This window comes from Ceratotherium simum, chromosome 7, assembly GCF_057802395.1.
Source record: "Ceratotherium simum simum isolate JZ-2026a chromosome 7, ASM5780239v1, whole genome shotgun sequence".
Taxonomy (NCBI): Eukaryota; Metazoa; Chordata; class Mammalia; order Perissodactyla; family Rhinocerotidae; genus Ceratotherium; species Ceratotherium simum.
Window position 1 is genome coordinate 68,686,831 of NC_141906.1, and position 12,269 is coordinate 68,699,099.

Genomic DNA, 12,269 nt, shown 5'->3' on the forward strand with positions numbered 1-12,269 from the left:
CCAGGTGAGAAAGCCGCTAGGTGTCAATGAGCACACATCCTGTGCCTGAACCACTGTCATTAAAACATTCTGGGAAACGGGCAGCAAAGGAGACCCTGATATCAGCCATCAGGCTATTGAGTGAAGAGAACTAAGCAAATAGAGAAGCACCTCGCCTTCTTAAAACCTAGCAAGATAAATAAGTAAAGCTATGTTACAAAAAGTGTGTACTAGATTCTAAGCAGTCAAAAGAGTAACCACCAAAAGAATGGAAATAAGGTGTTTAACTTCCAAAGCAATGAAAACAAGAAATAGATTAAGGAAAAACCAATAAATATCAAACAATCTCAAAAGAAGGAGGAGGAGAGCTAAGAGGAGAGAAAGCATAGAGAAATGGAACAAATAGAATATGTGAAATAGGATGCTAAAAACAAAAGTATCAATAGTCACAATAAACATTAAACTCTCCAACTAATACATTGTGATAGTCAAATTGGATAAAAATGTAAAATCCAGCTACATGTTATTTGTAAGAGATACACCCAAAACATTAGGTTACAGTACCATTAAAACTAAAAAGATGAAAAAAGATATAGAAAGCAAGCACTTAACCAAATTTAAGCTAAGGAAGCTATATAATAATTTTTTTAAATAGGGACTTAGAACAAAAAGACAAAACTGACTCTAGGATAAAGAGAGTCACCACATAATCCTAAAAATGTTCAATTCGCCAGGAAGATATAGTAAGTTGAAACTTGTAAACAAAAAGAAGAAAAAAGAAAAGAAAAAAACACAAACACTTTGTCACCACTGGAGTTGGTTATCACACCAAGGCCTTGATCTGAAATGGTATTTAAAGAGAAAAAAAATTAAACATTATTCTGCTTTGCCGTAGAAATACTTCCAGGTAACAAGATGGCTCAAGCTGATGAAAGAAAGCTCTTCTTTACAGAAAAATGTAGCTAATGGATATAGATGAATGATATAAAATAACTGTTCACGACTTCTAATGAAATAATTGACTCAGGCAAGGATCATCAGTGGATGCTAAAACCATTAAGTGAAAGGTTGATGGAGAAATGGATATTTGCATAACGCAAATATCCAAGTATCATCCCCACAGATTCCTTGCTAATCTCAAGAGGGAAACCTAACTTTAAAATCAAGGGATCAGGCTGTCATCACCATACCCACTAACAGTGGACTGACCAGATATCATGTGCTTCCCAATATGAATATGAAGCACCCCTCACGTTGCATCACCTAAAGGCATCTTATCAAAATGCTTAACCTAAACCTTTACATCTAATTTCCAGTTTATAGGAAATAAAAGAATTTGGGGAAAAAGTTAAATGACACCACTTGGAAGCTAACAGACAAATCCAGAAGGTAGGACATTTATCACACAAGTGACCAAATCTCTTCAATGAGTCAATGTCATGAAAGACTCTTAAGAGACATAACAACCAAATGCACAATGTGGACCTTGATTGCATCCTGAATTGAACAAATTAGCAGCAGAAGACATTTGGGCAAACGGGTAATTGGGGAAACACAAATATGAGCTGGGTATTGGATGATAATAAGGAATTGTTAACTTCATTATGATATTATACTTCAGGAAAATATCCTTAATTTTTACAGATGCATAGAGAAGTATTTGGGGTAAAATGACACAAAGTTGTAACTTACGTCAGGGAAAAAAACAGTGAAGCAAATATTGCAAAATGTCAACAAATGTGAAATCTAGGTGATAGGTGTTTCTAGTTTTTCTACTTTTCTGTATATTGAAATTTTTCTCAGTAAATAGTTTTTTTAAACATACATAAACACAATATAAAATAGCCTTACACACTGATAGAACTACAAGGAGAAATTGATAAATCCACCATCATAGAGGAAGATTTCAGCATACTTCTCTCAATTATTGATAGGTCAAGCAGGTAAAATATTAGTAAAGTATAGAAGATTAAGCAATATGATTAGTATGCTTGATTAATAGACCTATTAGAATCTTGCACTCAACACTTAGAAAATAAACATCCTTCTCAAGCACATTTGTGAGGAAGTGACTACATACTAGTCCATAAAGTAAGTCTCAACCTATTTCAAAAATAGTATGGAGACCCACCAGCCCCAGTTTTGTGCTCCCATCAATTTCCACTCAGCCTTGCCTGCATCCCCCATGCTCCCACCTCTAGACTATAGTCACTGGCCTGGCTTCCTGCCTTGAGTGGACCGAGCTCTGGCCCCTTTCATTCCCCTGGTTCTAAAGCCCCGGCAAAAGCCATCGCCTCTTCTCCTAACATCACGTGGTCTCCACCTCCACTAGGGCCAGGGCCGGGTTTTGGCTTGGGTGGTCCTCGTTGCACCCACCATGGTGGGAGCCACGGTAGCTTCAGCACCCAGAGCCAACACACTGCACCCATAGAGCTCCGGCTTCCCCAGGGCTGCCTGGAAAGGCTGAGTAACAAAACATGGAAATTGTCATCTATGGGACAAATGTTGAATAATGGAAGACAGGAGACAGAAAGGAGCCAACAGATAAATTACTCATCTTTCTTCCCCAGATGGAACTATGCAGAGAAGCCCTTGTTCCCCAGAGATAGTCCTTGTGATTCAGCAACAAGCTGCATTGCTTATGGGGCTGTGGTCAGCTCAGTGACCCATCACCTTGTGTTTGGATTCTCTCTTTTCCTGCCTCATACCCCTCTCGTCCTTACTCTTGCTTCCCTAGGATTTAATTTCGTAATGAAGCGTTAAGTTATAAGCTTAACTTAGAAAACAAGTTTTCTAAGAAACCTGGGCTCAGACTATCAAACAGGTTAAGCTCTCTGATTGTAATGTTAAGTTATAAGGCAATAGCAAACAATAATTTTTAAAATATCAAGTACATACATGTTGTTGAAAACACTTCTAAATAACTCAAGAAAAAATTATAAAGAAAAATTTACTTAAAATAGAATGACAATGAAAATATATATTATATACATAATACAGGCATATATATTCATATTCACATATATATTATGTGTGTATATATTCATGGAATGTTTTAGGGTAACTTTCAGCATCTAACCTTGAAGTGCTTGTGCTCTTTCTGGATCTGGACTTGTGCAGAGCTGGGCCTCCCTTTGCATTCTACACTCAGATAAACGCTTCTACCAGGGAGTCTAAGAGGGAACCAGGAAGCTGTACTGTGACTGACACAGAGACTCTCATAGCAGACCCTTGCCATCCCTGGAAGGGAGGGTATGGAAAGGAGGTTGGTTGGTAGAGAAGATCCTCCTTTCCATAAGGAAAGACAGGAGCTGCATCCCAGAGAGACGAGCCCAAAGCCAGAGCATGGGCCTGGCTCTCCCAGCTCCCAGTCCAGAGCTATCTCCATGAAAAAGTCCTCACCCAAATGCAAGGATTACAGGACCAGAGCGCGAACTTGGGCCAGGTACTGGGAGAGGTGCAGAGGGGGAGGTAAAGAGGATGCGGCCGCAGCCCTTTAGTGTGGTGGGGGAGCTAGGGGAGAATTTTACTTTATTTATTTTTATTTATTTATTTACTTTTAGTCTAGGAATAATGAAAATGCCTCTATTTATTTATTTATTTCTGGTTTGGGGGTGTTTTTTGCAGGAAAAGTTTCCCCCTGAGCTAACATCTGTTGCCAATCTTCCTCTTTTTTTTTTTTTTTTTTTTTTTTGCTTCCCCAAAGCCCCAGTACATGGTTGTGTATCCTAGTTGTAAGTCCTTCTAGTTCTTCTATGTGAGCCGCTGCCACAGCATGGCAACTGACAGACGGGTGGTGTGGTTCCACAAGCAGGAAACGAACCCAGGTCGCCAAAGCGGTGAGCGGTGAACTTTAACCACCAGGCCATCACAGCCGGCTCGGAAGAATTTTAATATGAAGTAGGGAGCACTGTAACACAGGTGTGTGCAAATGGATAGGAAAGTGACATCTGAAATAGAGCCAAAGTCTAAGTAGGTATACCCATTCCAGGAGGAGGTTCTAGCTAGCGGGGACAGCAAGTACACAGGAGCAGAGAAGGAGGAAGCCCTGTGTGCAGAGAGCCGTGTGAGGGAGAGGGACAGAACGGGAAGTTGAAAGGAGAGATGTGGGGTGACCTTGTAGAGACAGAAAAGGATCTGGGCTTTAGAGGCGGGCACACCTGGACTACAAATTCTGAGTGTGTGTGTTTGTAGGTGTGTGTGTGTTAAAAATGTATTCCATAGCTAAAAAAATTCAAACAATGCTGAAGGTCTAAAGTAGAGAGTTAATGCCCCCTTCCATTCCCAGCCCAATCCTGAGCACCCTCCTCAGAGGCAACCACTGATCTCAGGTGGATGTGTGTCTTCCCAGATTGTTTTCTATACAAATACTTACCATTTCTGTATCTCCACTTCCTCATCTGTAAAATGGGACTAATAATAATGGCTCTTCTCTCCTCAGGTTGCCGTGAGGGTTAAATGACTTCACACATGCAAAGTACTCGGAGAATGGCCTGGTCTAGCAAGCACCCGGTGTACGTGAGTGATGACCATTACTGTTATTATTACGGACAAACATCCACAAATGGTTGTCTGCTTGTTTGTTTTACAAACTGCACTGGGTTTAAATTCTAGTTCTGCTGCCTAATAGTTACGTGTCTTTGGGGGCTTTTTTGTAACTTCTCAATGCTTTGATTTTATCATGGGTAAAATGAGGACAATTATACCCGCCTTCCAGGGGTGTAAGGAGACTTAAATGTGTTGTATGAAGGTGACTAGTAACTCTAGGAATTCGATCAGTATTCACCTTCATCATCACATACAGAGTTGGGGTCTCCCTCGCCTGCTCCGAGAGGCCTCCACATCCACTGCTAAGGGCGCTTTTACAGCCAAAAGGAGAGGAGAGCAATGGGCAGGACAACCCCCGCTTTCTAACCCTCCTGCAGGCAGTGCCCAGTGGGAGAACTAGGTTTGGGCCAGAGGCCCACACCTGTAGTTTTAGATGAGTTCTTCTCAAACTTGCACAGAAATCACCTGGAAAACTTGTTACAATGCAAATTCTGATTCAACAGATTTGGGGTGGGGCCTGAAATTCTGCATTCCTAACAAGCTCTCTGGTGATGCTCATGCTGCTGGTTTGCAGACCACATTTTAGGAGGCCGGGGCCCAGGATCCTGTTCCTCCCATGGCCCACCTGAAAGCCGTCTAAAGATGCTCTGCCTGGGCCGGCCCTGTGGCTTAGCGGTTAAGTGCGCACGCTCCGCTACTGGCGGCCTGGGTTCGGATCCCGGGCGCACACCAACGCACCACTTCTCCAGCCATGCTGAGGCTGCGTCCCACGTACAGCAACTAGAAGAATGTGCATCTATGACATACAACTATCTACTGGGGCTTTGGGGGGAAAAAATAAATAAAGTTATAAAGATGCTCTGCCTTGCAAGGCCAAGGGCCCAGACAGCTGACTTCACAGTCCCTTCTGGCCCCAAAGGGCTGCCCTCCCTCTGGGCAGGCCAGGCACACCTCTAGAGAGCCAGGCCTCTAAGGATCTCACTCCATCAAGGAAAGCGGGGAAAGTCTAGATTCCCTGCCAGAGAATAGACATAGCCCCTGCTCCCATGGAGTTTATGTCCTAGTTAGAGAAGGTATGCAATAAACAAGTAAACAAATACATGTCCACTAGAGATAAGTGCTTTGAAAAACATAAAGCAGGATAAGGAGAAAGTGTCTGAGCTGGTGGGAGGTATTATTGTAGACATGATGGCCAGGGAAATCTTCTCTGAGAAGATGGCATTTGAGCAGAGACCTGACTGAAGTAGGAGAATGAATCCTGTGAATATCTGCAAGAAGGGCATTCTAGTAGAAGAACAGGTTGTGCAAACGTCCTGAGACACGAGGCGGCTGATGTTTGGAGGAACAGCAAGGAGAACAGTAAGGCTAGAGTGGAATGAGTCAGCAGAAGGAGAATGTTAGAAAAAGAAGATATCAAAGAGGCAACGGGAGCCAGAACATTAGGGCCTTCTAGGCAATTGTGAGGAATGAGTAAGATAAACAGGAAAGTTCTGAGCAAAAGAGTGACATCATCTAATTTTTTTTGTAATTTTTTAAGATGTCATTTACATACAGTAAAATTCATCGTTTTTAGTGTAGAGTTCTGCCAATTTTGACAAATGTGTACAAGCACACAACCACAGCTCCGTCACCCCCAAAAAGTCTCCCTTGCCCTTTGTAGCCTCCTCACCCCCACCTGTAGCCCCTGGCAACCACTGATCTGTTTTTTTGTCTCTAAAGTTTTGCTTTTTCCAGGATATCATATAAATGGAGCTATATGGTAGGGACCCTTTTGAGTCTGAATTCTTCCACTTAGCATAATGCAGTTGAGATTCATCCACATTGGTATATGGAACTTCTTATTACTGAGGAGCATTCCACTGTATGGAGGATGTACAGCAATCTGTCCATCTGCTCACCAGTTGAAGGACATTTGCGTCGTTTCTTGTTTTGGGCACAAAATAAAGCCTCTATAAACATCTGTGTACAGGTTTTATGTGAACATAAGTTTTCATGAATTCCTTCTGACAAAGACGGAGTAACAACGGGAAATGGATTTACTCTCCCACCTGGGGTGGCATGCTCCTTCCTAAATTATCTCAACCCTGCACTTCTCCCTGTCCCCTTTCTGCCTTCATCTCTCACCTGGGCAACCACATCAGCCCCACAATGTTTACTGTCTGCTGTCTTGTCCTCTCCAACTCAGTCCTGCCTCTCCCCGGCTAAAACCTTCCAACGGCTACCCATTGCCTACAAAATAAAATGTGAACCTTCTGGCATGGCCTACAAGCCCTGCACAGTCCGGGCCCTCCCCACCTGCCTCCTCGTCACCACTCCCCACCACACCATCTGTGCTTCAACCACAGCTGAACCCCTTGCAGCCACCTGAACCTCTGTCATCTCACAGATTGCCCTGTGTTCACCAAAACACACTTCCTTTTCTCCTGGGCACCCAGCAACTACGTTTCCCAGGCTCCCATGAGGGCACATGTGAGCAAATGCTGTGGTCCTCTTCCAGGCCTGGCCCATGAAACTTCCAACACGTCAACTTCATTCCCTCCTTCCCCATCCACCGGCTGCATGGAGAGGACTCTGAGGACCTCGAAGAGGGCAGAGCCACATAGTAAGATGCTAGGCCTCTGGGCGAGATGTGGAAGGTGGCCTGAACAGGCTACCTAGATGGGACCCACAAGTGAGAAGCAAACTTGTATTATGTTAAAAGTTTTCTGGTTCAGCCCACTAGAGACTGCAGGCTCCCTGACAGTAGGGTCCAATTCTAGCCCATTTTAGTGACACCAGCATCGAGCAGAGCACCTAGTTCAGAATCGGCACTCAACAAATGTTTCTTAAATGAATAATAATAATAGCTAACACTATTAGCTATAAACTATCTCATATTACATTGTACTTAACTGTGTTCGAATACTGTTTAACGTGCTTTCACATACATTAATTCATTTAATCCTTACAAAAATGCTATGAGAGGGATATTGGTATTCTTAGCCCCCATTTTACAGAAATTTTTAAGGAAATTGAGAAACAGAGATTAGATACTCACCCAAGGTCACACAGACAATAAGTCTTGGACCCAGGGTTCCCACTCAGGCCATCTGATTCCAGAACCCAAGACCCTCTCCATTCGACCACACTGCCTCTGCCCCCCTGCCCACCGGGGAAGGCTTCATTCTCTGACAAGACTTGTCTTGAGAGGCAGAGAAATCGGAAGAGATCCCACAGGTCCTCAAATCCATCCTTACGTCCCGAGCAGCCCAGCCCTGTGGCATTGCCCTTCTGTTTGACTATCTGCATTTGCTCTGAAGCCTCCAACCCCAAGGTGAAGGTGGGGAGTGAAAGGGAAGTTCTCCATTGTGAGTCAATTTGACCCAGTCTGCGGGTTGCTGAATGCAGAGGAGGAAGGAGAGTCAGCCAAAGACAGGATTCGAACTTTGGAGAAAAGAGGGAAAATTAGGCCTAAAGGGTCTTTCGAAAGAAATCACTTCGGTTCTTTTAGAAGCGAAGACTTAGGCCCTTGGGGGGTCAGCAAAGCCCACATCTCCCTTATGGAAGCAAGGGCGGGACGAAAACAGGCTTAGGGAGGGAGGGATGGAGGCTTCTGAGGTGACCAGAGGAGGAGGGTGCGACCAGCTCCTTTCCTGACACCGATGGCGGGGAGCGGGGGATAATTCCCAGCTTCCACACTAAGGCCCTTTTGAAAGGTTTCCTACACACATACGTACATTTTCACCCTCACTTTCAAGTATACAGACACCCTGAAGTCCATCTGGTCTGTGTGCCCGCAACCAGCTCAACTTAAGGACGCTTAATTTATGTGTATTTTAGTCCTGGTTGAGTCAGCATGGGGCTTAACAGGGTGACCCTAGGTCCAGGTTTGCCCGGGACAGCCCCACTTCCTAATTTGGTTCTGACACATTTGGTCATCTATCAGTTATAATGGCTGTTGAGTGGGGAAAGGAAGTGATGATGGACAGAGCAATGACGGGGACCTAACCAGGCATTAGGACTGATCCTTACATGGGTAACTGCAAGTTCAGTGCATAGCATTCCCAGAGCATTATGAGTGCAGGCTTGGACCAGGAAACCTCCGTATCCAACAAGTCTTGAGGGTGGGAATGGGAAGGTGGCAGGAGGGCCCAGGCAACAGACAGTACCTGAAGACAGGTGAGTGGCGGCGTGGGAATCCAGGTGATGAGTCCGTTCAGGGTGGGAGCACAGAGCAGTTACTATAGCTGAGGGCTGAGAAAGCAGTGCTGTCAGAGACACCTGCTGAGATGGAGGATCTCAGGGACCTCTGCCTTCATGGGGTCCTTGATTGAGGAAGAAGAGTCTTGTAACAAGATCTTTTGAGTACTTAGTGTTTGAAACCTTTGAAATGCAGTCTGAGGTGAATCCACTGAAGAGAAGGATATGGCATGGCAAGAAATTGTGATATGACAAAGTGCAAGAATATAAGCAGACACACACACACTCATACGTCTTCCCCGATTCCTTCCCAGTCTGGCCTTATGCCCCACAGCTGGAAACTCTCTTCTGAAGGCAGGCGTGTTTGGGTAATCTACCTTCAAATAATTTAAGATCGACAACATGAAATGTGCATGGGTAGAGTCATTCCTGAGGTGTAAGCCTAAGCTTCCTCCCTCCCCCATCCCCTGGAACAGCAAGCTGGAGGGACCAGCCAAGCAGAGCCCAGTGTGCTCAGATACTCCAGTCAATAAGTTGTTTTGTGCTTTTCCTCTTTAAAGTTGCCCTTGTTCATTTGAAACAGATTTCATTTGGATCCCAATGATAACCTGGGGTGGGGGGGCCTTGGGATGAGGATGTGATGACATTTAGTGGTACCAGAATCATGACCAAGGTCATCAGTACAGGGAGGGCCCTGGCAATGATTCCAGTACTAAAGGGCCACCTTTCCAACTTCTCTGAAGAAGGTCTCAGCACTAATACAACCCGAGTGCCTGTGACTATGCCAGACATGCTCAGACATTTTACATGTGTTATCTCACCTAGGCAGGTAACGTTTCAGACATAAGGAGACTGAGGCTCAGAGAAGTAAAGAAACTTGTCTCACTTATAGCCGGCAAGTAATAAAACTGGAACCCAAGGCCCAATTAGCCAAAAATGGAAATTCCAAACCATTTCTATTAAACATAATTTTTATTTCATCCAAGGCAAAGCTAAATAAAATTCTACAACAATAAAACATGTTGTAAAGGCAAGACAGTCTGATAACATCCGTTCTGTGCTTGAACACAAGTCAGTGCTGGGTCTGTGCTCATCTGTACCTCCCAGAGGCACCCGCACACCTGAGGCCTCCCCAGGCCCATTGCTGCGTCGTTTTGATCTACAGTTATATGGGAAAATTGACTATGGGTATTGTTGTAATCCAAGCCAGAGGAAGAAACCATGCATAAGATAGTCAAAAGCACTGCCTATCAAGTGGGAGGTGGGAGGGCAGGGACTCCACCTGGGACAGAGTAAAGTGAAGCAAGCTCTAGGATTTTCCTAAGAAGTCGCCCCTCCTTGCACTCCCTCCCCCCAGCACTCCAACGGCAGCTGTCTGTGACAGTGAGATGGAGTCATGGAGTTATGGAGTCCAGAAGCATGGCTGGTCTTCCCCTCTGTCTCTTATCCTTTCTCAGCCTCCAGGTGCCCCAACAGGTATAGCTCAGGTCAGGAAAGATGGCTCCTGAAATGTGCACAATCTCCTCCATCTCAGGCACACACAGCCTTTATACATACCTCCATACATCCAACCTTCCATGCACAGCCCACTCACTCCATAGGCGTGCATTTCCACATGCACACCCCACGCCCACTGCACACATGCACACCCTCACCCGGCACCATCTCAGGAGCATGCTCTCACAGCCTTCGCCTCACCTCCAGCTCTGGTCAGCCAGCCAGATGTGAAAAGTCTGAGCTCCATCACCACCACCAGCACCACCCACCCCCCCACCCCGAGGACCTCTCTAACATCACAGGTTCATTCTGGCTGCCTTCTGTTCAATTCCTACATGGGGAGAAACCCAAGGCCTGGAATGCTGAGGTCCTACTTTGAGGTCAAGGATGGGGAGCTGGGAAAGGCTTTGTCTATGGTCTCACTGACTTCACTGTCAGCACAGCCGCATGCATCCAGGGCTCCCCAGAGTCATTTGTAAATGGCTCTCTCTAGCCCCCAAGCCCTGGAAGCACTCTCACCAGCCCCTGGAGATCACCCTTGGAGACATGCACGCACTGAGGGTCTGCTTGGGTCAAGATGGCTTTAGCTATACGCGTTCTATTGCAAATCTATCCCAGTGTTTCTCCATGGACATAATCCTGGCATTGGGGCAGGACAGTCTTTGTTGTGGGGACTAAGGTTAGCATTCTTAGTCCCCACTCACTAATGCCAGTAGTGCCCCCCAAGCACTAGGGCAACCAAAAGTGTGCCCCTTACGGTCCCAGTCTCCTCTATTGAAAACCACCCAACAAAGGCCATGAACAAGAAGCTTTAAGCATCAGAGCCAGGGTTTCTAACATTCCAAAGACTAAAATAATCCCAAAGGGGAGCAGTGGGAAGAGAGAGAGTGTGTTTGTGTGCGTGTTACAGAGATGGGACACAGCGATGAGGACAGGACAGACTTGGAACAATCTCTCCAATTATAATACCTGGCCTCCTAGATCCCTTTCTAAGCCAAGAAGATTTTTTAAACAAAAACTCGCCAAGCCTCACAACAGTCCTGTGAGGTAGGTAAGTATTATTACACCCATTTTATAGATGGGAAAAGCTGAGCCCAGAGAAGATGCATGACCTGCCTATTAGTCAGCAGTAGATCCAGGAGTGGAGAGGATGATGCTCTTCCTCTCCCTCACCCTCTATGCCTGGGCTTCCTCTCAAGAGAGTAAGAGGAGCCCAAGACACTCTGCCCCTTCAAATGTTGAAGCTGGGAAGGGAGAAGAAAGCAGCAGTGCATGAAGGCAGCTGTAAGTTTTCCAAATGGTTGGCAGCTCTGGTCTGTCTGCTCCCGAAGCCAGGAAAATCTGAGGGGTTCTGGACGGAGAAGGATGGCAGGGATGGAGACAGGTCAGAGTGGGACCCTGTGAGCCCATGAGGTTGGGCAAGGGCCACAATCACAGCCATGGGCTTCTGCAGGTGCTGCTGTCCCTCAGTCTCCCCCACCTCCGCTCCTGGGGAAATCTGTGCTGCTTTTTGGCAAGCAGACTCCTGAGGCAGTCTGGAATCTGGACTGGTCTGGAATCTGGAAAAGGGGCTGCTCCCCTCTTACCCCACCCAGGGCCCAGAGGACAGAGTCTCAGAAATTCTATAAGAGAGCAAGGGAGTGGGAGCAGATGGTGGAGACCTCCATTATCACGTCTCCATGCCATCCCTCACATCACCATTTCTACCCACAGGGACAACACAATGGGACTTCCATCAAGAGGTCCCACTTCCGACACCACTACATCCCCTGTCAGGGAACCCTGTGGGAGCCCTTGGCAGATGTCTCCAAGATTCAGTCACTAGCCAAGGGGCTGTTGGTGACACCACTCCAGCTCCCTGGTCCCCTACATGACCCTGGGTGGAGTGGTTAGGGCGCCCTCACCAATGCCGCACCAGAGTTGGCTGTTATGTACGAGCTGGAGAGGGGAGGGAGGGCATGAGCTGGGACTCAGGAGCTCAGGCACAGTCTAGCCCCACATACAAGTGGTGTGCAAACCAGTTCTCAAGAAAGCAAAGCGGGCACTCTCTCCCTGCTCCTCCCCAA